At 47.9% G+C, this 25,245-nt stretch overlaps 17 non-coding genes across 17 annotated transcripts; all 17 read right to left on the bottom strand.

Moving 5' to 3' along the window:
• Positions 1-1,100: 1,100 nt before the first annotated feature.
• LOC142685599 (U2 spliceosomal RNA) lies at positions 1,101-1,291 on the bottom strand. The gene has a single exon (XR_012855064.1). It is a non-coding gene; the product is annotated as a U2 spliceosomal RNA (small nuclear RNA).
• A 1,280-nt stretch (positions 1,292-2,571) lies between these two features.
• Positions 2,572-2,762, bottom strand: LOC142685598 (U2 spliceosomal RNA). The gene has a single exon (XR_012855063.1). It is a non-coding gene; the product is annotated as a U2 spliceosomal RNA (small nuclear RNA).
• Positions 2,763-4,046: 1,284 nt separating this feature from the next.
• Positions 4,047-4,237, bottom strand: LOC142685597 (U2 spliceosomal RNA). The gene has a single exon (XR_012855062.1). It is a non-coding gene; the product is annotated as a U2 spliceosomal RNA (small nuclear RNA).
• A 1,284-nt stretch (positions 4,238-5,521) lies between these two features.
• LOC142685596 (U2 spliceosomal RNA) lies at positions 5,522-5,712 on the bottom strand. The gene has a single exon (XR_012855061.1). It is a non-coding gene; the product is annotated as a U2 spliceosomal RNA (small nuclear RNA).
• Positions 5,713-7,004: 1,292 nt separating this feature from the next.
• On the bottom strand, positions 7,005-7,195 carry LOC142685595 (U2 spliceosomal RNA). Its single transcript, XR_012855060.1, has one exon. It is a non-coding gene; the product is annotated as a U2 spliceosomal RNA (small nuclear RNA).
• A 1,292-nt stretch (positions 7,196-8,487) lies between these two features.
• LOC142685593 (U2 spliceosomal RNA) lies at positions 8,488-8,678 on the bottom strand. Its single transcript, XR_012855059.1, has one exon. It is a non-coding gene; the product is annotated as a U2 spliceosomal RNA (small nuclear RNA).
• A 1,300-nt stretch (positions 8,679-9,978) lies between these two features.
• LOC142685592 (U2 spliceosomal RNA) lies at positions 9,979-10,169 on the bottom strand. Its single transcript, XR_012855058.1, has one exon. It is a non-coding gene; the product is annotated as a U2 spliceosomal RNA (small nuclear RNA).
• Positions 10,170-11,462: 1,293 nt separating this feature from the next.
• LOC142685591 (U2 spliceosomal RNA) lies at positions 11,463-11,653 on the bottom strand. The gene has a single exon (XR_012855057.1). It is a non-coding gene; the product is annotated as a U2 spliceosomal RNA (small nuclear RNA).
• Positions 11,654-12,937: 1,284 nt separating this feature from the next.
• On the bottom strand, positions 12,938-13,128 carry LOC142685589 (U2 spliceosomal RNA). Its single transcript, XR_012855055.1, has one exon. It is a non-coding gene; the product is annotated as a U2 spliceosomal RNA (small nuclear RNA).
• A 1,272-nt stretch (positions 13,129-14,400) lies between these two features.
• LOC142685588 (U2 spliceosomal RNA) lies at positions 14,401-14,591 on the bottom strand. Its single transcript, XR_012855054.1, has one exon. It is a non-coding gene; the product is annotated as a U2 spliceosomal RNA (small nuclear RNA).
• Positions 14,592-15,867: 1,276 nt separating this feature from the next.
• On the bottom strand, positions 15,868-16,058 carry LOC142685587 (U2 spliceosomal RNA). The gene has a single exon (XR_012855053.1). It is a non-coding gene; the product is annotated as a U2 spliceosomal RNA (small nuclear RNA).
• A 1,280-nt stretch (positions 16,059-17,338) lies between these two features.
• On the bottom strand, positions 17,339-17,529 carry LOC142685586 (U2 spliceosomal RNA). Its single transcript, XR_012855052.1, has one exon. It is a non-coding gene; the product is annotated as a U2 spliceosomal RNA (small nuclear RNA).
• A 1,284-nt stretch (positions 17,530-18,813) lies between these two features.
• Positions 18,814-19,004, bottom strand: LOC142685585 (U2 spliceosomal RNA). Its single transcript, XR_012855051.1, has one exon. It is a non-coding gene; the product is annotated as a U2 spliceosomal RNA (small nuclear RNA).
• A 1,281-nt stretch (positions 19,005-20,285) lies between these two features.
• LOC142685584 (U2 spliceosomal RNA) lies at positions 20,286-20,476 on the bottom strand. Its single transcript, XR_012855050.1, has one exon. It is a non-coding gene; the product is annotated as a U2 spliceosomal RNA (small nuclear RNA).
• A 1,288-nt stretch (positions 20,477-21,764) lies between these two features.
• Positions 21,765-21,955, bottom strand: LOC142685582 (U2 spliceosomal RNA). Its single transcript, XR_012855049.1, has one exon. It is a non-coding gene; the product is annotated as a U2 spliceosomal RNA (small nuclear RNA).
• A 1,272-nt stretch (positions 21,956-23,227) lies between these two features.
• LOC142685581 (U2 spliceosomal RNA) lies at positions 23,228-23,418 on the bottom strand. The gene has a single exon (XR_012855048.1). It is a non-coding gene; the product is annotated as a U2 spliceosomal RNA (small nuclear RNA).
• Positions 23,419-24,691: 1,273 nt separating this feature from the next.
• Positions 24,692-24,882, bottom strand: LOC142685580 (U2 spliceosomal RNA). The gene has a single exon (XR_012855047.1). It is a non-coding gene; the product is annotated as a U2 spliceosomal RNA (small nuclear RNA).
• Positions 24,883-25,245: the final 363 nt, after the last annotated feature.

The following is a 25,245-nucleotide window of genomic DNA, read 5'->3' as shown; positions in this document are numbered from 1 at the left end:
GCTTGCACCACAATGCAGTGCTGAAAGAGGAGGAATCTACATAAAAACGCCTTCCTGGCAACGCCCAAATGCCCTGCTGCCATGCAGATAAACACTGGCAGCGGCAGCAAGTGCATGCCCACAGCCACCCCTTGTTCCTTCACACCTTGTATCAGCTGTAATCCAGTCCAGTCCAGTGCTGCCTGCTGAGCAGCACTGACCAACACTGCCTGGGCCCAGGCTTTTATCTCTGAGGCCCCATTATGATGTCAGAAAGCTGGCTCTGGAATCCTGAGGGCTCCACTATGACACGTGCAAAGTTCCGTCTGAACTTTATATAAGACGGTGAGGCTCAGTCAGTCACTCAGTGTTGCCTGAGAGGGCAAAACTGCAACAGCCGGCCGCCAGGCTGTCTTTTTTTTGCACAGCTAGTTGCCTCCAGGAGGCCACAAGAGGGAGACAAGGGACTGCAAAATGGAAAATAGGCATCCACCAACTTTACAGACAACTTCTCCTTGCTCCTACAACCTCCATCCTTGCACAGTTTGTTATTCTTCTAGGTAACATAGTAACAAATCCAAATTGCTGCTCTCTTTGTAGGCAAGCAAGGCTTTGTTGCAACTGCAATTCTTACTTCTTCTTGAAATGTAGGGACGACAGTACATTCCATCACATCCATCTAGTGTACACAGGTAGGTCCATTGTGGCGGGCAGGCGAGCGGGCGGGCTGCTTTATTGGCTGTTTGCTGTTCCCCTACTCCACTCCACTATTTGACTGTTGTGCTGCATCAATCAATCAATCAATCAATCAATCAATCAATCAGTGGCTGGCTCAGGTGCAGCTCTTTAACTTACCTAAAAGGGAGGGCGGAGAGAAGACAAGGAAGGTGAATGAGGTGTTCCAATGTGAAATGCCGGAAACACAGAAACACAGACGACACACAACAAGAGGTGGCAATCTATTCATTAATTGCATTTAATCAATGAGCTCATTATCACTCATGCATTGTCCAACAGGTGTTGAAATAATGGGATTAAAAGGGGAGATCCCTTCAGAAAGACAGAAACAATAGCAAAGACAAAAAACACTTTTGGAATCTGCTTTTAGTCAACACATAAGGAAAGGGTGCACCGGTCCTGGAAATACTGCAATACCAGGTCAATGCGTGGAGTGGACAGAGCAAGCTCTATTTCCATCTCCCTGTTCTAAAAATCCATTTAATATATGGTCCCCAGATAGGGGACGTATCAGATATTAAACTGATAAGAACAGATACTACACTTGATCTTAGCCAAAAGGCCGAGAAGCGATAACCCGAACGGGCCGCGCGTTGCCCGAGCCTGCCCGATACTGCTGTTCAGCCCTTGCAGCGATTCAGCCTACTTCTAGGCAATTCCATGGGGCCCTGCAGGCTCACACACTCACAGCTACACGGGAGGTGAATAAAGGCCGGAGAGGAAGCCAGACAGGATTTGCTTCTTTTGCTTGCACCACAATGCAGTGCTGAAAGAGGAGGAATCTACATAAAAACGCCTTCCTGGCAACGCCCAAATGCCCTGCTGCCATGCAGATAAACACTGGCAGCGGCAGCAAGTGCATGCCCACAGCCACCCCTTGTTCCTTCACACCTTGTATCAGCTGTAATCCAGTCCAGTCCAGTGCTGCCTGCTGAGCAGCACTGACCAACACTGCCTGGGCCCAGGCTTTTATCTCTGAGGCCCCATTATGATGTCAGAAAGCTGGCTCTGGAATCCTGAGGGCTCCACTATGACACGTGCAAAGTTCCGTCTGAACTTTATATAAGACGGTGAGGCTCAGTCAGTCACTCAGTGTTGCCTGAGAGGGCAACACTGCAACAGCCGGCCGCCAGGCTGTCTTTTTTTTGCACAGCTAGTTGCCTCCAGGAGGCCACAAGAGGGAGACAAGGGACTGCAAAATGGAAAATAGGCATCCACCAACTTTACAGACAACTTCTCCTTGCTCCTACAACCTCCATCCTTGCACAGTTTGTTATTCTTCTAGGTAACATAGTAACAAATCCAAATTGCTGCTCTCTTTGTAGGCAAGCAAGGCTTTGTTGCAACTGCAATTCTTACTTCTTCTTGAAATGTAGGGACGACAGTACATTCCATCACATCCATCTAGTGTACACAGGTAGGTCCATTGTGGCGGGCAGGCGAGCGGGCGGGCTGCTTTATTGGCTGTTTGCTGTTCCCCTACTCCACTCCACTATTTGACTGTTGTGCTGCATCAATCAATCAATCAATCAATCAATCAATCAATCAATCAATCAGTGGCTGGCTCAGGTGCAGCTCTTTAACTTACCTAAAAGGGAGGGCGGAGAGAAGACAAGGAAGGTGAATGAGGTGTTCCAATGTGAAATGCCGGAAACACAGAAACACAGACGACACACAACAAGAGGTGGCAATCTATTCATTAATTGCATTTAATCAATGAGCTCATTATCACTCATGCATTGTCCAACAGGTGTTGAAATAATGGGATTAAAAGGGGAGATCCCTTCAGAAAGACAGAAACAATAGCAAAGACAAAAAACACTTTTGGAATCTGCTTTTAGTCAACACATAAGGAAAGGGTGCACCGGTCCTGGAAATACTGCAATACCAGGTCAATGCGTGGAGTGGACAGAGCAAGCTCTATTTCCATCTCCCTGTTCTAAAAATCCATTTAATATATGGTCCCCAGATAGGGGACGTATCAGATATTAAACTGATAAGAACAGATACTACACTTGATCTTAGCCAAAAGGCCGAGAAGCGATAACCCGAACGGGCCGCGCGTTGCCCGAGCCTGCCCGATACTGCTGTTCAGCCCTTGCAGCGATTCAGCCTACTTCTAGGCAATTCCATGGGGCCCTGCAGGCTCACACACTCACAGCTACACGGGAGGTGAATAAAGGCCGGAGAGGAAGCCAGACAGGATTTGCTTCTTTTGCTTGCACCACAATGCAGTGCTGAAAGAGGAGGAATCTACATAAAAACGCCTTCCTGGCAACGCCCAAATGCCCTGCTGCCATGCAGATAAACACTGGCAGCGGCAGCAAGTGCATGCCCACAGCCACCCCTTGTTCCTTCACACCTTGTATCAGCTGTAATCCAGTCCAGTCCAGTGCTGCCTGCTGAGCAGCACTGACCAACACTGCCTGGGCCCAGGCTTTTATCTCTGAGGCCCCATTATGATGTCAGAAAGCTGGCTCTGGAATCCTGAGGGCTCCACTATGACACGTGCAAAGTTCTGTCTGAACTTTATATAAGACGGTGAGGCTCAGTCAGTCACTCAGTGTTGCCTGAGAGGGCAACACTGCAACAGCCGGCCGCCAGGCTGTCTTTTTTTTGCACAGCTAGTTGCCTCCAGGAGGCCACAAGAGGGAGACAAGGGACTGCAAAATGGAAAATAGGCATCCACCAACTTTACAGACAACTTCTCCTTGCTCCTACAACCTCCATCCTTGCACAGTTTGTTATTCTTCTAGGTAACATAGTAACAAATCCAAATTGCTGCTCTCTTTGTAGGCAAGCAAGGCTTTGTTGCAACTGCAATTCTTACTTCTTCTTGAAATGTAGGGACGACAGTACATTCCATCACATCCATCTAGTGTACACAGGTAGGTCCATTGTGGCGGGCAGGCGAGCGGGCGGGCTGCTTTATTGGCTGTTTGCTGTTCCCCTACTCCACTCCACTATTTGACTGTTGTGCTGCATCAATCAATCAATCAATCAATCAATCAATCAATCAATCAATCAATCAGTGGCTGGCTCAGGTGCAGCTCTTTAACTTACCTAAAAGGGAGGGCGGAGAGAAGACAAGGAAGGTGAATGAGGTGTTCCAATGTGAAATGCCGGAAACACAGAAACACAGACGACACACAACAAGAGGTGGCAATCTATTCATTAATTGCATTTAATCAATGAGCTCATTATCACTCATGCATTGTCCAACAGGTGTTGAAATAATGGGATTAAAAGGGGAGATCCCTTCAGAAAGACAGAAACAATAGCAAAGACAAAAAACACTTTTGGAATCTGCTTTTAGTCAACACATAAGGAAAGGGTGCACCGGTCCTGGAAATACTGCAATACCAGGTCAATGCGTGGAGTGGACAGAGCAAGCTCTATTTCCATCTCCCTGTTCTAAAAATCCATTTAATATATGGTCCCCAGATAGGGGACGTATCAGATATTAAACTGATAAGAACAGATACTACACTTGATCTTAGCCAAAAGGCCGAGAAGCGATAACCCGAACGGGCCGCGCGTTGCCCGAGCCTGCCCGATACTGCTGTTCAGCCCTTGCAGCGATTCAGCCTACTTCTAGGCAATTCCATGGGGCCCTGCAGGCTCACACACTCACAGCTACACGGGAGGTGAATAAAGGCCGGAGAGGAAGCCAGACAGGATTTGCTTCTTTTGCTTGCACCACAATGCAGTGCTGAAAGAGGAGGAATCTACATAAAAACGCCTTCCTGGCAACGCCCAAATGCCCTGCTGCCATGCAGATAAACACTGGCAGCGGCAGCAAGTGCATGCCCACAGCCACCCCTTGTTCCTTCACACCTTGTATCAGCTGTAATCCAGTCCAGTCCAGTGCTGCCTGCTGAGCAGCACTGACCAACACTGCCTGGGCCCAGGCTTTTATCTCTGAGGCCCCATTATGATGTCAGAAAGCTGGCTCTGGAATCCTGAGGGCTCCACTATGACACGTGCAAAGTTCCGTCTGAACTTTATATAAGACGGTGAGGCTCAGTCAGTCACTCAGTGTTGCCTGAGAGGGCAAAACTGCAACAGCCGGCCGCCAGGCTGTCTTTTTTTTGCACAGCTAGTTGCCTCCAGGAGGCCACAAGAGGGAGACAAGGGACTGCAAAATGGAAAATAGGCATCCACCAACTTTACAGACAACTTCTCCTTGCTCCTACAACCTCCATCCTTGCACAGTTTGTTATTCTTCTAGGTAACATAGTAACAAATCCAAATTGCTGCTCTCTTTGTAGGCAAGCAAGGCTTTGTTGCAACTGCAATTCTTACTTCTTCTTGAAATGTAGGGACGACAGTACATTCCATCACATCCATCTAGTGTACACAGGTAGGTCCATTGTGGCGGGCAGGCGAGCGGGCGGGCTGCTTTATTGGCTGTTTGCTGTTCCCCTACTCCACTCCACTATTTGACTGTTGTGCTGCATCAATCAATCAATCAATCAATCAATCAATCAATCAATCAATCAATCAGTGGCTGGCTCAGGTGCAGCTCTTTAACTTACCTAAAAGGGAGGGCGGAGAGAAGACAAGGAAGGTGAATGAGGTGTTCCAATGTGAAATGCCGGAAACACAGAAACACAGACGACACACAACAAGAGGTGGCAATCTATTCATTAATTGCATTTAATCAATGAGCTCATTATCACTCATGCATTGTCCAACAGGTGTTGAAATAATGGGATTAAAAGGGGAGATCCCTTCAGAAAGACAGAAACAATAGCAAAGACAAAAAACACTTTTGGAATCTGCTTTTAGTCAACACATAAGGAAAGGGTGCACCGGTCCTGGAAATACTGCAATACCAGGTCAATGCGTGGAGTGGACAGAGCAAGCTCTATTTCCATCTCCCTGTTCTAAAAATCCATTTAATATATGGTCCCCAGATAGGGGACGTATCAGATATTAAACTGATAAGAACAGATACTACACTTGATCTTAGCCAAAAGGCCGAGAAGCGATAACCCGAACGGGCCGCGCGTTGCCCGAGCCTGCCCGATACTGCTGTTCAGCCCTTGCAGCGATTCAGCCTACTTCTAGGCAATTCCATGGGGCCCTGCAGGCTCACACACTCACAGCTACACGGGAGGTGAATAAAGGCCGGAGAGGAAGCCAGACAGGATTTGCTTCTTTTGCTTGCACCACAATGCAGTGCTGAAAGAGGAGGAATCTACATAAAAACGCCTTCCTGGCAACGCCCAAATGCCCTGCTGCCATGCAGATAAACACTGGCAGCGGCAGCAAGTGCATGCCCACAGCCACCCCTTGTTCCTTCACACCTTGTATCAGCTGTAATCCAGTCCAGTCCAGTGCTGCCTGCTGAGCAGCACTGACCAACACTGCCTGGGCCCAGGCTTTTATCTCTGAGGCCCCATTATGATGTCAGAAAGCTGGCTCTGGAATCCTGAGGGCTCCACTATGACACGTGCAAAGTTCTGTCTGAACTTTATATAAGACGGTGAGGCTCAGTCAGTCACTCAGTGTTGCCTGAGAGGGCAACACTGCAACAGCCGGCCGCCAGGCTGTCTTTTTTTTGCACAGCTAGTTGCCTCCAGGAGGCCACAAGAGGGAGACAAGGGACTGCAAAATGGAAAATAGGCATCCACCAACTTTACAGACAACTTCTCCTTGCTCCTACAACCTCCATCCTTGCACAGTTTGTTATTCTTCTAGGTAACATAGTAACAAATCCAAATTGCTGCTCTCTTTGTAGGCAAGCAAGGCTTTGTTGCAACTGCAATTCTTACTTCTTCTTGAAATGTAGGGACGACAGTACATTCCATCACATCCATCTAGTGTACACAGGTAGGTCCATTGTGGCGGGCAGGCGAGCGGGCGGGCTGCTTTATTGGCTGTTTGCTGTTCCCCTACTCCACTCCACTATTTGACTGTTGTGCTGCATCAATCAATCAATCAATCAATCAATCAATCAATCAATCAATCAATCAATCAATCAGTGGCTGGCTCAGGTGCAGCTCTTTAACTTACCTAAAAGGGAGGGCGGAGAGAAGACAAGGAAGGTGAATGAGGTGTTCCAATGTGAAATGCCGGAAACACAGAAACACAGACGACACACAACAAGAGGTGGCAATCTATTCATTAATTGCATTTAATCAATGAGCTCATTATCACTCATGCATTGTCCAACAGGTGTTGAAATAATGGGATTAAAAGGGGAGATCCCTTCAGAAAGACAGAAACAATAGCAAAGACAAAAAACACTTTTGGAATCTGCTTTTAGTCAACACATAAGGAAAGGGTGCACCGGTCCTGGAAATACTGCAATACCAGGTCAATGCGTGGAGTGGACAGAGCAAGCTCTATTTCCATCTCCCTGTTCTAAAAATCCATTTAATATATGGTCCCCAGATAGGGGACGTATCAGATATTAAACTGATAAGAACAGATACTACACTTGATCTTAGCCAAAAGGCCGAGAAGCGATAACCCGAACGGGCCGCGCGTTGCCCGAGCCTGCCCGATACTGCTGTTCAGCCCTTGCAGCGATTCAGCCTACTTCTAGGCAATTCCATGGGGCCCTGCAGGCTCACACACTCACAGCTACACGGGAGGTGAATAAAGGCCGGAGAGGAAGCCAGACAGGATTTGCTTCTTTTGCTTGCACCACAATGCAGTGCTGAAAGAGGAGGAATCTACATAAAAACGCCTTCCTGGCAACGCCCAAATGCCCTGCTGCCATGCAGATAAACACTGGCAGCGGCAGCAAGTGCATGCCCACAGCCACCCCTTGTTCCTTCACACCTTGTATCAGCTGTAATCCAGTCCAGTCCAGTGCTGCCTGCTGAGCAGCACTGACCAACACTGCCTGGGCCCAGGCTTTTATCTCTGAGGCCCCATTATGATGTCAGAAAGCTGGCTCTGGAATCCTGAGGGCTCCACTATGACACGTGCAAAGTTCCGTCTGAACTTTATATAAGACGGTGAGGCTCAGTCAGTCACTCAGTGTTGCCTGAGAGGGCAACACTGCAACAGCCGGCCGCCAGGCTGTCTTTTTTTTGCACAGCTAGTTGCCTCCAGGAGGCCACAAGAGGGAGACAAGGGACTGCAAAATGGAAAATAGGCATCCACCAACTTTACAGACAACTTCTCCTTGCTCCTACAACCTCCATCCTTGCACAGTTTGTTATTCTTCTAGGTAACATAGTAACAAATCCAAATTGCTGCTCTCTTTGTAGGCAAGCAAGGCTTTGTTGCAACTGCAATTCTTACTTCTTCTTGAAATGTAGGGACGACAGTACATTCCATCACATCCATCTAGTGTACACAGGTAGGTCCATTGTGGCGGGCAGGCGAGCGGGCGGGCTGCTTTATTGGCTGTTTGCTGTTCCCCTACTCCACTCCACTATTTGACTGTTGTGCTGCATCAATCAATCAATCAATCAATCAATCAATCAATCAATCAATCAATCAATCAATCAGTGGCTGGCTCAGGTGCAGCTCTTTAACTTACCTAAAAGGGAGGGCGGAGAGAAGACAAGGAAGGTGAATGAGGTGTTCCAATGTGAAATGCCGGAAACACAGAAACACAGACGACACACAACAAGAGGTGGCAATCTATTCATTAATTGCATTTAATCAATGAGCTCATTATCACTCATGCATTGTCCAACAGGTGTTGAAATAATGGGATTAAAAGGGGAGATCCCTTCAGAAAGACAGAAACAATAGCAAAGACAAAAAACACTTTTGGAATCTGCTTTTAGTCAACACATAAGGAAAGGGTGCACCGGTCCTGGAAATACTGCAATACCAGGTCAATGCGTGGAGTGGACAGAGCAAGCTCTATTTCCATCTCCCTGTTCTAAAAATCCATTTAATATATGGTCCCCAGATAGGGGACGTATCAGATATTAAACTGATAAGAACAGATACTACACTTGATCTTAGCCAAAAGGCCGAGAAGCGATAACCCGAACGGGCCGCGCGTTGCCCGAGCCTGCCCGATACTGCTGTTCAGCCCTTGCAGCGATTCAGCCTACTTCTAGGCAATTCCATGGGGCCCTGCAGGCTCACACACTCACAGCTACACGGGAGGTGAATAAAGGCCGGAGAGGAAGCCAGACAGGATTTGCTTCTTTTGCTTGCACCACAATGCAGTGCTGAAAGAGGAGGAATCTACATAAAAACGCCTTCCTGGCAACGCCCAAATGCCCTGCTGCCATGCAGATAAACACTGGCAGCGGCAGCAAGTGCATGCCCACAGCCACCCCTTGTTCCTTCACACCTTGTATCAGCTGTAATCCAGTCCAGTCCAGTGCTGCCTGCTGAGCAGCACTGACCAACACTGCCTGGGCCCAGGCTTTTATCTCTGAGGCCCCATTATGATGTCAGAAAGCTGGCTCTGGAATCCTGAGGGCTCCACTATGACACGTGCAAAGTTCCGTCTGAACTTTATATAAGACGGTGAGGCTCAGTCAGTCACTCAGTGTTGCCTGAGAGGGCAACACTGCAACAGCCGGCCGCCAGGCTGTCTTTTTTTTGCACAGCTAGTTGCCTCCAGGAGGCCACAAGAGGGAGACAAGGGACTGCAAAATGGAAAATAGGCATCCACCAACTTTACAGACAACTTCTCCTTGCTCCTACAACCTCCATCCTTGCACAGTTTGTTATTCTTCTAGGTAACATAGTAACAAATCCAAATTGCTGCTCTCTTTGTAGGCAAGCAAGGCTTTGTTGCAACTGCAATTCTTACTTCTTCTTGAAATGTAGGGACGACAGTACATTCCATCACATCCATCTAGTGTACACAGGTAGGTCCATTGTGGCGGGCAGGCGAGCGGGCGGGCTGCTTTATTGGCTGTTTGCTGTTCCCCTACTCCACTCCACTATTTGACTGTTGTGCTGCATCAATCAATCAATCAATCAATCAATCAATCAATCAATCAATCAATCAATCAATCAATCAATCAGTGGCTGGCTCAGGTGCAGCTCTTTAACTTACCTAAAAGGGAGGGCGGAGAGAAGACAAGGAAGGTGAATGAGGTGTTCCAATGTGAAATGCCGGAAACACAGAAACACAGACGACACACAACAAGAGGTGGCAATCTATTCATTAATTGCATTTAATCAATGAGCTCATTATCACTCATGCATTGTCCAACAGGTGTTGAAATAATGGGATTAAAAGGGGAGATCCCTTCAGAAAGACAGAAACAATAGCAAAGACAAAAAACACTTTTGGAATCTGCTTTTAGTCAACACATAAGGAAAGGGTGCACCGGTCCTGGAAATACTGCAATACCAGGTCAATGCGTGGAGTGGACAGAGCAAGCTCTATTTCCATCTCCCTGTTCTAAAAATCCATTTAATATATGGTCCCCAGATAGGGGACGTATCAGATATTAAACTGATAAGAACAGATACTACACTTGATCTTAGCCAAAAGGCCGAGAAGCGATAACCCGAACGGGCCGCGCGTTGCCCGAGCCTGCCCGATACTGCTGTTCAGCCCTTGCAGCGATTCAGCCTACTTCTAGGCAATTCCATGGGGCCCTGCAGGCTCACACACTCACAGCTACACGGGAGGTGAATAAAGGCCGGAGAGGAAGCCAGACAGGATTTGCTTCTTTTGCTTGCACCACAATGCAGTGCTGAAAGAGGAGGAATCTACATAAAAACGCCTTCCTGGCAACGCCCAAATGCCCTGCTGCCATGCAGATAAACACTGGCAGCGGCAGCAAGTGCATGCCCACAGCCACCCCTTGTTCCTTCACACCTTGTATCAGCTGTAATCCAGTCCAGTCCAGTGCTGCCTGCTGAGCAGCACTGACCAACACTGCCTGGGCCCAGGCTTTTATCTCTGAGGCCCCATTATGATGTCAGAAAGCTGGCTCTGGAATCCTGAGGGCTCCACTATGACACGTGCAAAGTTCCGTCTGAACTTTATATAAGACGGTGAGGCTCAGTCAGTCACTCAGTGTTGCCTGAGAGGGCAACACTGCAACAGCCGGCCGCCAGGCTGTCTTTTTTTTGCACAGCTAGTTGCCTCCAGGAGGCCACAAGAGGGAGACAAGGGACTGCAAAATGGAAAATAGGCATCCACCAACTTTACAGACAACTTCTCCTTGCTCCTACAACCTCCATCCTTGCACAGTTTGTTATTCTTCTAGGTAACATAGTAACAAATCCAAATTGCTGCTCTCTTTGTAGGCAAGCAAGGCTTTGTTGCAACTGCAATTCTTACTTCTTCTTGAAATGTAGGGACGACAGTACATTCCATCACATCCATCTAGTGTACACAGGTAGGTCCATTGTGGCGGGCAGGCGAGCGGGCGGGCTGCTTTATTGGCTGTTTGCTGTTCCCCTACTCCACTCCACTATTTGACTGTTGTGCTGCAATCAATCAATCAATCAATCAATCAATCAATCAATCAATCAATCAATCAATCAATCAGTGGCTGGCTCAGGTGCAGCTCTTTAACTTACCTAAAAGGGAGGGCGGAGAGAAGACAAGGAAGGTGAATGAGGTGTTCCAATGTGAAATGCCGGAAACACAGAAACACAGACGACACACAACAAGAGGTGGCAATCTATTCATTAATTGCATTTAATCAATGAGCTCATTATCACTCATGCATTGTCCAACAGGTGTTGAAATAATGGGATTAAAAGGGGAGATCCCTTCAGAAAGACAGAAACAATAGCAAAGACAAAAAACACTTTTGGAATCTGCTTTTAGTCAACACATAAGGAAAGGGTGCACCGGTCCTGGAAATACTGCAATACCAGGTCAATGCGTGGAGTGGACAGAGCAAGCTCTATTTCCATCTCCCTGTTCTAAAAATCCATTTAATATATGGTCCCCAGATAGGGGACGTATCAGATATTAAACTGATAAGAACAGATACTACACTTGATCTTAGCCAAAAGGCCGAGAAGCGATAACCCGAACGGGCCGCGCGTTGCCCGAGCCTGCCCGATACTGCTGTTCAGCCCTTGCAGCGATTCAGCCTACTTCTAGGCAATTCCATGGGGCCCTGCAGGCTCACACACTCACAGCTACACGGGAGGTGAATAAAGGCCGGAGAGGAAGCCAGACAGGATTTGCTTCTTTTGCTTGCACCACAATGCAGTGCTGAAAGAGGAGGAATCTACATAAAAACGCCTTCCTGGCAACGCCCAAATGCCCTGCTGCCATGCAGATAAACACTGGCAGCGGCAGCAAGTGCATGCCCACAGCCACCCCTTGTTCCTTCACACCTTGTATCAGCTGCTATCCAGTCCAGTCCAGTGCTGCCTGCTGAGCAGCACTGACCAACACTGCCTGGGCCCAGGCTTTTATCTCTGAGGCCCCATTATGATGTCAGAAAGCTGGCTCTGGAATCCTGAGGGCTCCACTATGACACGTGCAAAGTTCCGTCTGAACTTTATATAAGACGGTGAGGCTCAGTCAGTCACTCAGTGTTGCCTGAGAGGGCAACACTGCAACAGCCGGCCGCCAGGCTGTCTTTTTTTTGCACAGCTAGTTGCCTCCAGGAGGCCACAAGAGGGAGACAAGGGACTGCAAAATGGAAAATAGGCATCCACCAACTTTACAGACAACTTCTCCTTGCTCCTACAACCTCCATCCTTGCACAGTTTGTTATTCTTCTAGGTAACATAGTAACAAATCCAAATTGCTGCTCTCTTTGTAGGCAAGCAAGGCTTTGTTGCAACTGCAATTCTTACTTCTTCTTGAAATGTAGGGACGACAGTACATTCCATCACATCCATCTAGTGTACACAGGTAGGTCCATTGTGGCGGGCAGGCGAGCGGGCGGGCTGCTTTATTGGCTGTTTGCTGTTCCCCTACTCCACTCCACTATTTGACTGTTGTGCTGCATCAATCAATCAATCAATCAATCAATCAATCAATCAATCAATCAATCAGTGGCTGGCTCAGGTGCAGCTCTTTAACTTACCTAAAAGGGAGGGCGGAGAGAAGACAAGGAAGGTGAATGAGGTGTTCCAATGTGAAATGCCGGAAACACAGAAACACAGACGACACACAACAAGAGGTGGCAATCTATTCATTAATTGCATTTAATCAATGAGCTCATTATCACTCATGCATTGTCCAACAGGTGTTGAAATAATGGGATTAAAAGGGGAGATCCCTTCAGAAAGACAGAAACAATAGCAAAGACAAAAAACACTTTTGGAATCTGCTTTTAGTCAACACATAAGGAAAGGGTGCACCGGTCCTGGAAATACTGCAATACCAGGTCAATGCGTGGAGTGGACAGAGCAAGCTCTATTTCCATCTCCCTGTTCTAAAAATCCATTTAATATATGGTCCCCAGATAGGGGACGTATCAGATATTAAACTGATAAGAACAGATACTACACTTGATCTTAGCCAAAAGGCCGAGAAGCGATAACCCGAACGGGCCGCGCGTTGCCCGAGCCTGCCCGATACTGCTGTTCAGCCCTTGCAGCGATTCAGCCTACTTCTAGGCAATTCCATGGGGCCCTGCAGGCTCACACACTCACAGCTACACGGGAGGTGAATAAAGGCCGGAGAGGAAGCCAGACAGGATTTGCTTCTTTTGCTTGCACCACAATGCAGTGCTGAAAGAGGAGGAATCTACATAAAAACGCCTTCCTGGCAACGCCCAAATGCCCTGCTGCCATGCAGATAAACACTGGCAGCGGCAGCAAGTGCATGCCCACAGCCACCCCTTGTTCCTTCACACCTTGTATCAGCTGTAATCCAGTCCAGTCCAGTGCTGCCTGCTGAGCAGCACTGACCAACACTGCCTGGGCCCAGGCTTTTATCTCTGAGGCCCCATTATGATGTCAGAAAGCTGGCTCTGGAATCCTGAGGGCTCCACTATGACACGTGCAAAGTTCCGTCTGAACTTTATATAAGACGGTGAGGCTCAGTCAGTCACTCAGTGTTGCCTGAGAGGGCAACACTGCAACAGCCGGCCGCCAGGCTGTCTTTTTTTTGCACAGCTAGTTGCCTCCAGGAGGCCACAAGAGGGAGACAAGGGACTGCAAAATGGAAAATAGGCATCCACCAACTTTACAGACAACTTCTCCTTGCTCCTACAACCTCCATCCTTGCACAGTTTGTTATTCTTCTAGGTAACATAGTAACAAATCCAAATTGCTGCTCTCTTTGTAGGCAAGCAAGGCTTTGTTGCAACTGCAATTCTTACTTCTTCTTGAAATGTAGGGACGACAGTACATTCCATCACATCCATCTAGTGTACACAGGTAGGTCCATTGTGGCGGGCAGGCGAGCAGGCGGGCTGCTTTATTGGCTGTTTGCTGTTCCCCTACTCCACTCCACTATTTGACTGTTGTGCTGCATCAATCAATCAATCAATCAATCAATCAATCAATCAGTGGCTGGCTCAGGTGCAGCTCTTTAACTTACCTAAAAGGGAGGGCGGAGAGAAGACAAGGAAGGTGAATGAGGTGTTCCAATGTGAAATGCCGGAAACACAGAAACACAGACGACACACAACAAGAGGTGGCAATCTATTCATTAATTGCATTTAATCAATGAGCTCATTATCACTCATGCATTGTCCAACAGGTGTTGAAATAATGGGATTAAAAGGGGAGATCCCTTCAGAAAGACAGAAACAATAGCAAAGACAAAAAACACTTTTGGAATCTGCTTTTAGTCAACACATAAGGAAAGGGTGCACCGGTCCTGGAAATACTGCAATACCAGGTCAATGCGTGGAGTGGACAGAGCAAGCTCTATTTCCATCTCCCTGTTCTAAAAATCCATTTAATATATGGTCCCCAGATAGGGGACGTATCAGATATTAAACTGATAAGAACAGATACTACACTTGATCTTAGCCAAAAGGCCGAGAAGCGATAACCCGAACGGGCCGCGCGTTGCCCGAGCCTGCCCGATACTGCTGTTCAGCCCTTGCAGCGATTCAGCCTACTTCTAGGCAATTCCATGGGGCCCTGCAGGCTCACACACTCACAGCTACACGGGAGGTGAATAAAGGCCGGAGAGGAAGCCAGACAGGATTTGCTTCTTTTGCTTGCACCACAATGCAGTGCTGAAAGAGGAGGAATCTACATAAAAACGCCTTCCTGGCAACGCCCAAATGCCCTGCTGCCATGCAGATAAACACTGGCAGCGGCAGCAAGTGCATGCCCACAGCCACCCCTTGTTCCTTCACACCTTGTATCAGCTGTAATCCAGTCCAGTCCAGTGCTGCCTGCTGAGCAGCACTGACCAACACTGCCTGGGCCCAGGCTTTTATCTCTGAGGCCCCATTATGATGTCAGAAAGCTGGCTCTGGAATCCTGAGGGCTCCACTATGACACGTGCAAAGTTCCGTCTGAACTTTATATAAGACGGTGAGGCTCAGTCAGTCACTCAGTGTTGCCTGAGAGGGCAACACTGCAACAGCCGGCCGCCAGGCTGTCTTTTTTTTGCACAGCTAGTTGCCTCCAGGAGGCCACAAGAGGGAGACAAGGGACTGCAAAATGGAAAATAGGCATCCACCAACTTTACAGACAACTTCTCCTTGCTCCTACAACCTCCATCCTTGCACAGTTTGTTATTATTCTAGGTAACATAGTAACAAATCCAAATTGCTGCTCTCTTTGTAGGCAAGCAAGGCTTTGTTGCAACTGCAATTCTTACTTCTTCTTGAAATGTAGGGACGACAGTACATTCCATCACATCCATCTAGTGTACACAGGTAGGTCCATTGTGGCGGGCAGGCGAGCGGGCGGGCTGCTTTATTGGCTGTTTGCTGTTCCCCTACTCCACTCCACTATTTGACTGTTGTGCTGCATCAATCAATCAATCAATCAATCAATCAATCAATCAATCAATCAATCAATCAATCAGTGGCTGGCTCAGGTGCAGCTCTTTAACTTACCTAAAAGGGAGGGCGGAGAGAAGACAAGGAAGGTGGTGAAATGCCGGAAACACAGAAACACAGACGACACACAACAAGAGGTGGCAATCTATTCATTAATTGCATTTAATCAATGAGCTCATTATCACTCATGCATTGTCCAACAGGTGTTGAAATAATGGGATTAAAAGGGGAGATCCCTTCAGAAAGACAGAAACAATAGCAAAGACAAAAAACACTTTTGGAATCTGCTTTTAGTCAACACATAAGGAAAGGGTGCACCGGTCCTGGAAATACTGCAATACCAGGTCAATGCGTGGAGTGGACAGAGCAAGCTCTATTTCCATCTCCCTGTTCTAAAAATCCATTTAATATATGGTCCCCAGATAGGGGACGTATCAGATATTAAACTGATAAGAACAGATACTACACTTGATCTTAGCCAAAAGGCCGAGAAGCGATAACCCGAACGGGCCGCGCGTTGCCCGAGCCTGCCCGATACTGCTGTTCAGCCCTTGCAGCGATTCAGCCTACTTCTAGGCAATTCCATGGGGCCCTGCAGGCTCACACACTCACAGCTACACGGGAGGTGAATAAAGGCCGGAGAGGAAGCCAGACAGGATTTGCTTCTTTTGCTTGCACCACAATGCAGTGCTGAAAGAGGAGGAATCTACATAAAAACGCCTTCCTGGCAACGCCCAAATGCCCTGCTGCCATGCAGATAAACACTGGCAGCGGCAGCAAGTGCATGCCCACAGCCACCCCTTGTTCCTTCACACCTTGTATCAGCTGTAATCCAGTCCAGTCCAGTGCTGCCTGCTGAGCAGCACTGACCAACACTGCCTGGGCCCAGGCTTTTATCTCTGAGGCCCCATTATGATGTCAGAAAGCTGGCTCTGGAATCCTGAGGGCTCCACTATGACACGTGCAAAGTTCCGTCTGAACTTTATATAAGACGGTGAGGCTCAGTCAGTCACTCAGTGTTGCCTGAGAGGGCAACACTGCAACAGCCGGCCGCCAGGCTGTCTTTTTTTTGCACAGCTAGTTGCCTCCAGGAGGCCACAAGAGGGAGACAAGGGACTGCAAAATGGAAAATAGGCATCCACCAACTTTACAGACAACTTCTCCTTGCTCCTACAACCTCCATCCTTGCACAGTTTGTTATTCTTCTAGGTAACATAGTAACAAATCCAAATTGCTGCTCTCTTTGTAGGCAAGCAAGGCTTTGTTGCAACTGCAATTCTTACTTCTTCTTGAAATGTAGGGACGACAGTACATTCCATCACATCCATCTAGTGTACACAGGTAGGTCCATTGTGGCGGGCAGGCGAGCGGGCGGGCTGCTTTATTGGCTGTTTGCTGTTCCCCTACTCCACTCCACTATTTGACTGTTGTGCTGCATCAATCAATCAATCAATCAATCAATCAATCAATCAATCAATCAGTGGCTGGCTCAGGTGCAGCTCTTTAACTTACCTAAAAGGGAGGGCGGAGAGAAGACAAGGAAGGTGAATGAGGTGTTCCAATGTGAAATGCCGGAAACACAGAAACACAGACGACACACAACAAGAGGTGGCAATCTATTCATTAATTGCATTTAATCAATGAGCTCATTATCACTCATGCATTGTCCAACAGGTGTTGAAATAATGGGATTAAAAGGGGAGATCCCTTCAGAAAGACAGAAACAATAGCAAAGACAAAAAACACTTTTGGAATCTGCTTTTAGTCAACACATAAGGAAAGGGTGCACCGGTCCTGGAAATACTGCAATACCAGGTCAATGCGTGGAGTGGACAGAGCAAGCTCTATTTCCATCTCCCTGTTCTAAAAATCCATTTAATATATGGTCCCCAGATAGGGGACGTATCAGATATTAAACTGATAAGAACAGATACTACACTTGATCTTAGCCAAAAGGCCGAGAAGCGATAACCCGAACGGGCCGCGCGTTGCCCGAGCCTGCCCGATACTGCTGTTCAGCCCTTGCAGCGATTCAGCCTACTTCTAGGCAATTCCATGGGGCCCTGCAGGCTCACACACTCACAGCTACACGGGAGGTGAATAAAGGCCGGAGAGGAAGCCAGACAGGATTTGCTTCTTTTGCTTGCACCACAATGCAGTGCTGAAAGAGGAGGAATCTACATAAAAACGCCTTCCTGGCAACGCCCAAATGCCCTGCTGCCATGCAGATAAACACTGGCAGCGGCAGCAAGTGCATGCCCACAGCCACCCCTTGTTCCTTCACACCTTGTATCAGCTGTAATCCAGTCCAGTCCAGTGCTGCCTGCTGAGCAGCACTGACCAACACTGCCTGGGCCCAGGCTTTTATCTCTGAGGCCCCATTATGATGTCAGAAAGCTGGCTCTGGAATCCTGAGGGCTCCACTATGACACGTGCAAAGTTCCGTCTGAACTTTATATAAGACGGTGAGGCTCAGTCAGTCACTCAGTGTTGCCTGAGAGGGCAACACTGCAACAGCCGGCCGCCAGGCTGTCTTTTTTTTGCACAGCTAGTTGCCTCCAGGAGGCCACAAGAGGGAGACAAGGGACTGCAAAATGGAAAATAGGCATCCACCAACTTTACAGACAACTTCTCCTTGCTCCTACAACCTCCATCCTTGCACAGTTTGTTATTCTTCTAGGTAACATAGTAACAAATCCAAATTGCTGCTCTCTTTGTAGGCAAGCAAGGCTTTGTTGCAACTGCAATTCTTACTTCTTCTTGAAATGTAGGGACGACAGTACATTCCATCACATCCATCTAGAGTACACAGGTAGGTCCATTGTGGCGGGCAGGCGAGCGGGCGGGCTGCTTTATTGGCTGTTTGCTGTTCCCCTACTCCACTCCACTATTTGACTGTTGTGCTGCATCAATCAATCAATCAATCAATCAATCAATCAATCAATCAATCAATCAGTGGCTGGCTCAGGTGCAGCTCTTTAACTTACCTAAAAGGGAGGGCGGAGAGAAGACAAGGAAGGTGAATGAGGTGTTCCAATGTGAAATGCCGGAAACACAGAAACACAGACGACACACAACAAGAGGTGGCAATCTATTCATTAATTGCATTTAATCAATGAGCTCATTATCACTCATGCATTGTCCAACAGGTGTTGAAATAATGGGATTAAAAGGGGAGATCCCTTCAGAAAGACAGAAACAATAGCAAAGACAAAAAACACTTTTGGAATCTGCTTTTAGTCAACACATAAGGAAAGGGTGCACCGGTCCTGGAAATACTGCAATACCAGGTCAATGCGTGGAGTGGACAGAGCAAGCTCTATTTCCATCTCCCTGTTCTAAAAATCCATTTAATATATGGTCCCCAGATAGGGGACGTATCAGATATTAAACTGATAAGAACAGATACTACACTTGATCTTAGCCAAAAGGCCGAGAAGCGATAACCCGAACGGGCCGCGCGTTGCCCGAGCCTGCCCGATACTGCTGTTCAGCCCTTGCAGCGATTCAGCCTACTTCTAGGCAATTCCATGGGGCCCTGCAGGCTCACACACTCACAGCTACACGGGAGGTGAATAAAGGCCGGAGAGGAAGCCAGACAGGATTTGCTTCTTTTGCTTGCACCACAATGCAGTGCTGAAAGAGGAGGAATCTACATAAAAACGCCTTCCTGGCAACGCCCAAATGCCCTGCTGCCATGCAGATAAACACTGGCAGCGGCAGCAAGTGCATGCCCACAGCCACCCCTTGTTCCTTCACACCTTGTATCAGCTGTAATCCAGTCCAGTCCAGTGCTGCCTGCTGAGCAGCACTGACCAACACTGCCTGGGCCCAGGCTTTTATCTCTGAGGCCCCATTATGATGTCAGAAAGCTGGCTCTGGAATCCTGAGGGCTCCACTATGACACGTGCAAAGTTCCGTCTGAACTTTATATAAGACGGTGAGGCTCAGTCAGTCACTCAGTGTTGCCTGAGAGGGCAACACTGCAACAGCCGGCCGCCAGGCTGTCTTTTTTTTGCACAGCTAGTTGCCTCCAGGAGGCCACAAGAGGGAGAAAAGGGACTGCAAAATGGAAAATAGGCATCCACCAACTTTACAGACAACTTCTCCTTGCTCCTACAACCTCCATCCTTGCACAGTTTGTTATTCTTCTAGGTAACATAGTAACAAATCCAAATTGCTGCTCTCTTTGTAGGCAAGCAAGGCTTTGTTGCAACTGCAATTCTTACTTCTTCTTGAAATGTAGGGACGACAGTACATTCCATCACATCCATCTAGTGTACACAGGTAGGTCCATTGTGGCGGGCAGGCGAGCGGGCGGGCTGCTTTATTGGCTGTTTGCTGTTCCCCTACTCCACTCCACTATTTGACTGTTGTGCTGCATCAATCAATCAATCAATCAATCAATCAATCAATCAATCAATCAAGTGGCTGGCTCAGGTGCAGCTCTTTAACTTACCTAAAAGGGAGGGCGGAGAGAAGACAAGGAAGGTGAATGAGGTGTTCCAATGTGAAATGCCGGAAACACAGAAACACAGACGACACACAACAAGAGGTGGCAATCTATTCATTAATTGCATTTAATCAATGAGCTCATTATCACTCATGCATTGTCCAACAGGTGTTGAAATAATGGGATTAAAAGGGGAGATCCCTTCAGAAAGACAGAAACAATAGCAAAGACAAAAAACACTTTTGGAATCTGCTTTTAGTCAACACATAAGGAAAGGGTGCACCGGTCCTGGAAATACTGCAATACCAGGTCAATGCGTGGAGTGGACAGAGCAAGCTCTATTTCCATCTCCCTGTTCTAAAAATCCATTTAATATATGGTCCCCAGATAGGGGACGTATCAGATATTAAACTGATAAGAACAGATACTACACTTGATCTTAGCCAAAAGGCCGAGAAGCGATAACCCGAACGGGCCGCGCGTTGCCCGAGCCTGCCCGATACTGCTGTTCAGCCCTTGCAGCGATTCAGCCTACTTCTAGGCAATTCCATGGGGCCCTGCAGGCTCACACACTCACAGCTACACGGGAGGTGAATAAAGGCCGGAGAGGAAGCCAGACAGGATTTGCTTCTTTTGCTTGCACCACAATGCAGTGCTGAAAGAGGAGGAATCTACATAAAAACGCCTTCCTGGCAACGCCCAAATGCCCTGCTGCCATGCAGATAAACACTGGCAGCGGCAGCAAGTGCATGCCCACAGCCACCCCTTGTTCCTTCACACCTTGTATCAGCTGTAATCCAGTCCAGTCCAGTGCTGCCTGCTGAGCAGCACTGACCAACACTGCCTGGGCCCAGGCTTTTATCTCTGAGGCCCCATTATGATGTCAGAAAGCTGGCTCTGGAATCCTGAGGGCTCCACTATGACACGTGCAAAGTTCCGTCTGAACTTTATATAAGACGGTGAGGCTCAGTCAGTCACTCAGTGTTGCCTGAGAGGGCAACACTGCAACAGCCGGCCGCCAGGCTGTCTTTTTTTTGCACAGCTAGTTGCCTCCAGGAGGCCACAAGAGGGAGACAAGGGACTGCAAAATGGAAAATAGGCATCCACCAACTTTACAGACAACTTCTCCTTGCTCCTACAACCTCCATCCTTGCACAGTTTGTTATTCTTCTAGGTAACATAGTAACAAATCCAAATTGCTGCTCTCTTTGTAGGCAAGCAAGGCTTTGTTGCAACTGCAATTCTTACTTCTTCTTGAAATGTAGGGACGACAGTACATTCCATCACATCCATCTAGTGTACACAGGTAGGTCCATTGTGGCGGGCAGGCGAGCGGGCGGGCTGCTTTATTGGCTGTTTGCTGTTCCCCTACTCCACTCCACTATTTGACTGTTGTGCTGCATCAATCAATCAATCAATCAATCAATCAATCAATCAATCAATCAATCAATCAGTGGCTGGCTCAGGTGCAGCTCTTTAACTTACCTAAAAGGGAGGGCGGAGAGAAGACAAGGAAGGTGAATGAGGTGTTCCAATGTGAAATGCCGGAAACACAGAAACACAGACGACACACAACAAGAGGTGGCAATCTATTCATTAATTGCATTTAATCAATGAGCTCATTATCACTCATGCATTGTCCAACAGGTGTTGAAATAATGGGATTAAAAGGGGAGATCCCTTCAGAAAGACAGAAACAATAGCAAAGACAAAAAACACTTTTGGAATCTGCTTTTAGTCAACACATAAGGAAAGGGTGCACCGGTCCTGGAAATACTGCAATACCAGGTCAATGCGTGGAGTGGACAGAGCAAGCTCTATTTCCATCTCCCTGTTCTAAAAATCCATTTAATATATGGTCCCCAGATAGGGGACGTATCAGATATTAAACTGATAAGAACAGATACTACACTTGATCTTAGCCAAAAGGCCGAGAAGCGATAACCCGAACGGGCCGCGCGTTGCCCGAGCCTGCCCGATACTGCTGTTCAGCCCTTGCAGCGATTCAGCCTACTTCTAGGCAATTCCATGGGGCCCTGCAGGCTCACACACTCACAGCTACACGGGAGGTGAATAAAGGCCGGAGAGGAAGCCAGACAGGATTTGCTTCTTTTGCTTGCACCACAATGCAGTGCTGAAAGAGGAGGAATCTACATAAAAACGCCTTCCTGGCAACGCCCAAATGCCCTGCTGCCATGCAGATAAACACTGGCAGCGGCAGCAAGTGCATGCCCACAGCCACCCCTTGTTCCTTCACACCTTGTATCAGCTGTAATCCAGTCCAGTCCAGTGCTGCCTGCTGAGCAGCACTGACCAACACTGCCTGGGCCCAGGCTTTTATCTCTGAGGCCCCATTATGATGTCAGAAAGCTGGCTCTGGAATCCTGAGGGCTCCACTATGACACGTGCAAAGTTCCGTCTGAACTTTATATAAGACGGTGAGGCTCAGTCAGTCACTCAGTGTTGCCTGAGAGGGCAACACTGCAACAGCCGGCCGCCAGGCTGTCTTTTTTTTGCACAGCTAGTTGCCTCCAGGAGGCCACAAGAGGGAGACAAGGGACTGCAAAATGGAAAATAGGCATCCACCAACTTTACAGACAACTTCTCCTTGCTCCTACAACCTCCATCCTTGCACAGTTTGTTATTCTTCTAGGTAACATAGTAACAAATCCAAATTGCTGCTCTCTTTGTAGGCAAGCAAGGCTTTGTTGCAACTGCAATTCTTACTTCTTCTTGAAATGTAGGGACGACAGTACATTCCATCACATCCATCTAGAGTACACAGGTAGGTCCATTGTGGCGGGCAGGCGAGCGGGCGGGCTGCTTTATTGGCTGTTTGCTGTTCCCCTACTCCACTCCACTATTTGACTGTTGTGCTGCATCAATCAATCAATCAATCAATCAATCAATCAATCAGTGGCTGGCTCAGGTGCAGCTCTTTAACTTACCTAAAAGGGAGGGCGGAGAGAAGACAAGGAAGGTGAATGAGGTGTTCCAATGTGAAATGCCGGAAACACAGAAACACAGACGACACACAACAAGAGGTGGCAATCTATTCATTAATTGCATTTAATCAATGAGCTCATTATCACTCATGCATTGTCCAACAGGTGTTGAAATAATGGGATTAAAAGGGGAGATCCCTTCAGAAAGACAGAAACAATAGCAAAGACAAAAAACACTTTTGGAATCTGCTTTTAGTCAACACATAAGGAAAGGGTGCACCGGTCCTGGAAATACTGCAATACCAGGTCAATGCGTGGAGTGGACAGAGCAAGCTCTATTTCCATCTCCCTGTTCTAAAAATCCATTTAATATATGGTCCCCAGATAGGGGACGTATCAGATATTAAACTGATAAGAACAGATACTACACTTGATCTTAGCCAAAAGGCCGAGAAGCGATAACCCGAACGGGCCGCGCGTTGCCCGAGCCTGCCCGATACTGCTGTTCAGCCCTTGCAGCGATTCAGCCTACTTCTAGGCAATTCCATGGGGCCCTGCAGGCTCACACACTCACAGCTACACGGGAGGTGAATAAAGGCCGGAGAGGAAGCCAGACAGGATTTGCTTCTTTTGCTTGCACCACAATGCAGTGCTGAAAGAGGAGGAATCTACATAAAAACGCCTTCCTGGCAACGCCCAAATGCCCTGCTGCCATGCAGATAAACACTGGCAGCGGCAGCAAGTGCATGCCCACAGCCACCCCTTGTTCCTTCACACCTTGTATCAGCTGTAATCCAGTCCAGTCCAGTGCTGCCTGCTGAGCAGCACTGACCAACACTGCCTGGGCCCAGGCTTTTATCTCTGAGGCCCCATTATGATGTCAGAAAGCTGGCTCTGGAATCCTGAGGGCTCCACTATGACACGTGCAAAGTTCCGTCTGAACTTTATATAAGACGGTGAGGCTCAGTCAGTCACTCAGTGTTGCCTGAGAGGGCAACACTGCAACAGCCGGCCGCCAGGCTGTCTTTTTTTTGCACAGCTAGTTGCCTCCAGGAGGCCACAAGAGGGAGACAAGGGACTGCAAAATGGAAAATAGGCATCCACCAACTTTACAGACAACTTCTCCTTGCTCCTACAACCTCCATCCTTGCACAGTTTGTTATTCTTCTAGGTAACATAGTAACAAATCCAAATTGCTGCTCTCTTTGTAGGCAAGCAAGGCTTTGTTGCAACTGCAATTCTTACTTCTTCTTGAAATGTAGGGACGACAGTACATTCCATCACATCCATCTAGTGTACACAGGTAGGTCCATTGTGGCGGGCAGGCGAGCGGGCGGGCTGCTTTATTGGCTGTTTGCTGTTCCCCTACTCCACTCCACTATTTGACTGTTGTGCTGCATCAATCAATCAATCAATCAATCAATCAATCAATCAAGTGGCTGGCTCAGGTGCAGCTCTTTAACTTACCTAAAAGGGAGGGCGGAGAGAAGACAAGGAAGGTGAATGAGGTGTTCCAATGTGAAATGCCGGAAACACAGAAACACAGACGACACACAACAAGAGGTGGCAATCTATTCATTAATTGCATTTAATCAATGAGCTCATTATCACTCATGCATTGTCCAACAGGTGTTGAAATAATGGGATTAAAAGGGGAGATCCCTTCAGAAAGACAGAAACAATAGCAAAGACAAAAAACACTTTTGGAATCTGCTTTTAGTCAACACATAAGGAAAGGGTGCACCGGTCCTGGAAATACTGCAATACCAGGTCAATGCGTGGAGTGGACAGAGCAAGCTCTATTTCCATCTCCCTGTTCTAAAAATCCATTTAATATATGGTCCCCAGATAGGGGACGTATCAGATATTAAACTGATAAGAACAGATACTACACTTGATCTTAGCCAAAAGGCCGAGAAGCGATAACCCGAACGGGCCGCGCGTTGCCCGAGCCTGCCCGATACTGCTGTTCAGCCCTTGCAGCGATTCAGCCTACTTCTAGGCAATTCCATGGGGCCCTGCAGGCTCACACACTCACAGCTACACGGGAGGTGAATAAAGGCCGGAGAGGAAGCCAGACAGGATTTGCTTCTTTTGCTTGCACCACAATGCAGTGCTGAAAGAGGAGGAATCTACATAAAAACGCCTTCCTGGCAACGCCCAAATGCCCTGCTGCCATGCAGATAAACACTGGCAGCGGCAGCAAGTGCATGCCCACAGCCACCCCTTGTTCCTTCACACCTTGTATCAGCTGTAATCCAGTCCAGTCCAGTGCTGCCTGCTGAGC

The sequence above is a fragment of the Rhinoderma darwinii genome, assembly GCF_050947455.1.
Source record: "Rhinoderma darwinii isolate aRhiDar2 chromosome 5 unlocalized genomic scaffold, aRhiDar2.hap1 SUPER_5_unloc_14, whole genome shotgun sequence".
NCBI lineage: Eukaryota > Metazoa > Chordata > Amphibia > Anura > Rhinodermatidae > Rhinoderma > Rhinoderma darwinii.
The sequence above is the reverse complement of the archived record's forward strand: the minus strand, read 5'-3'. Positions and strand labels throughout refer to the sequence as shown.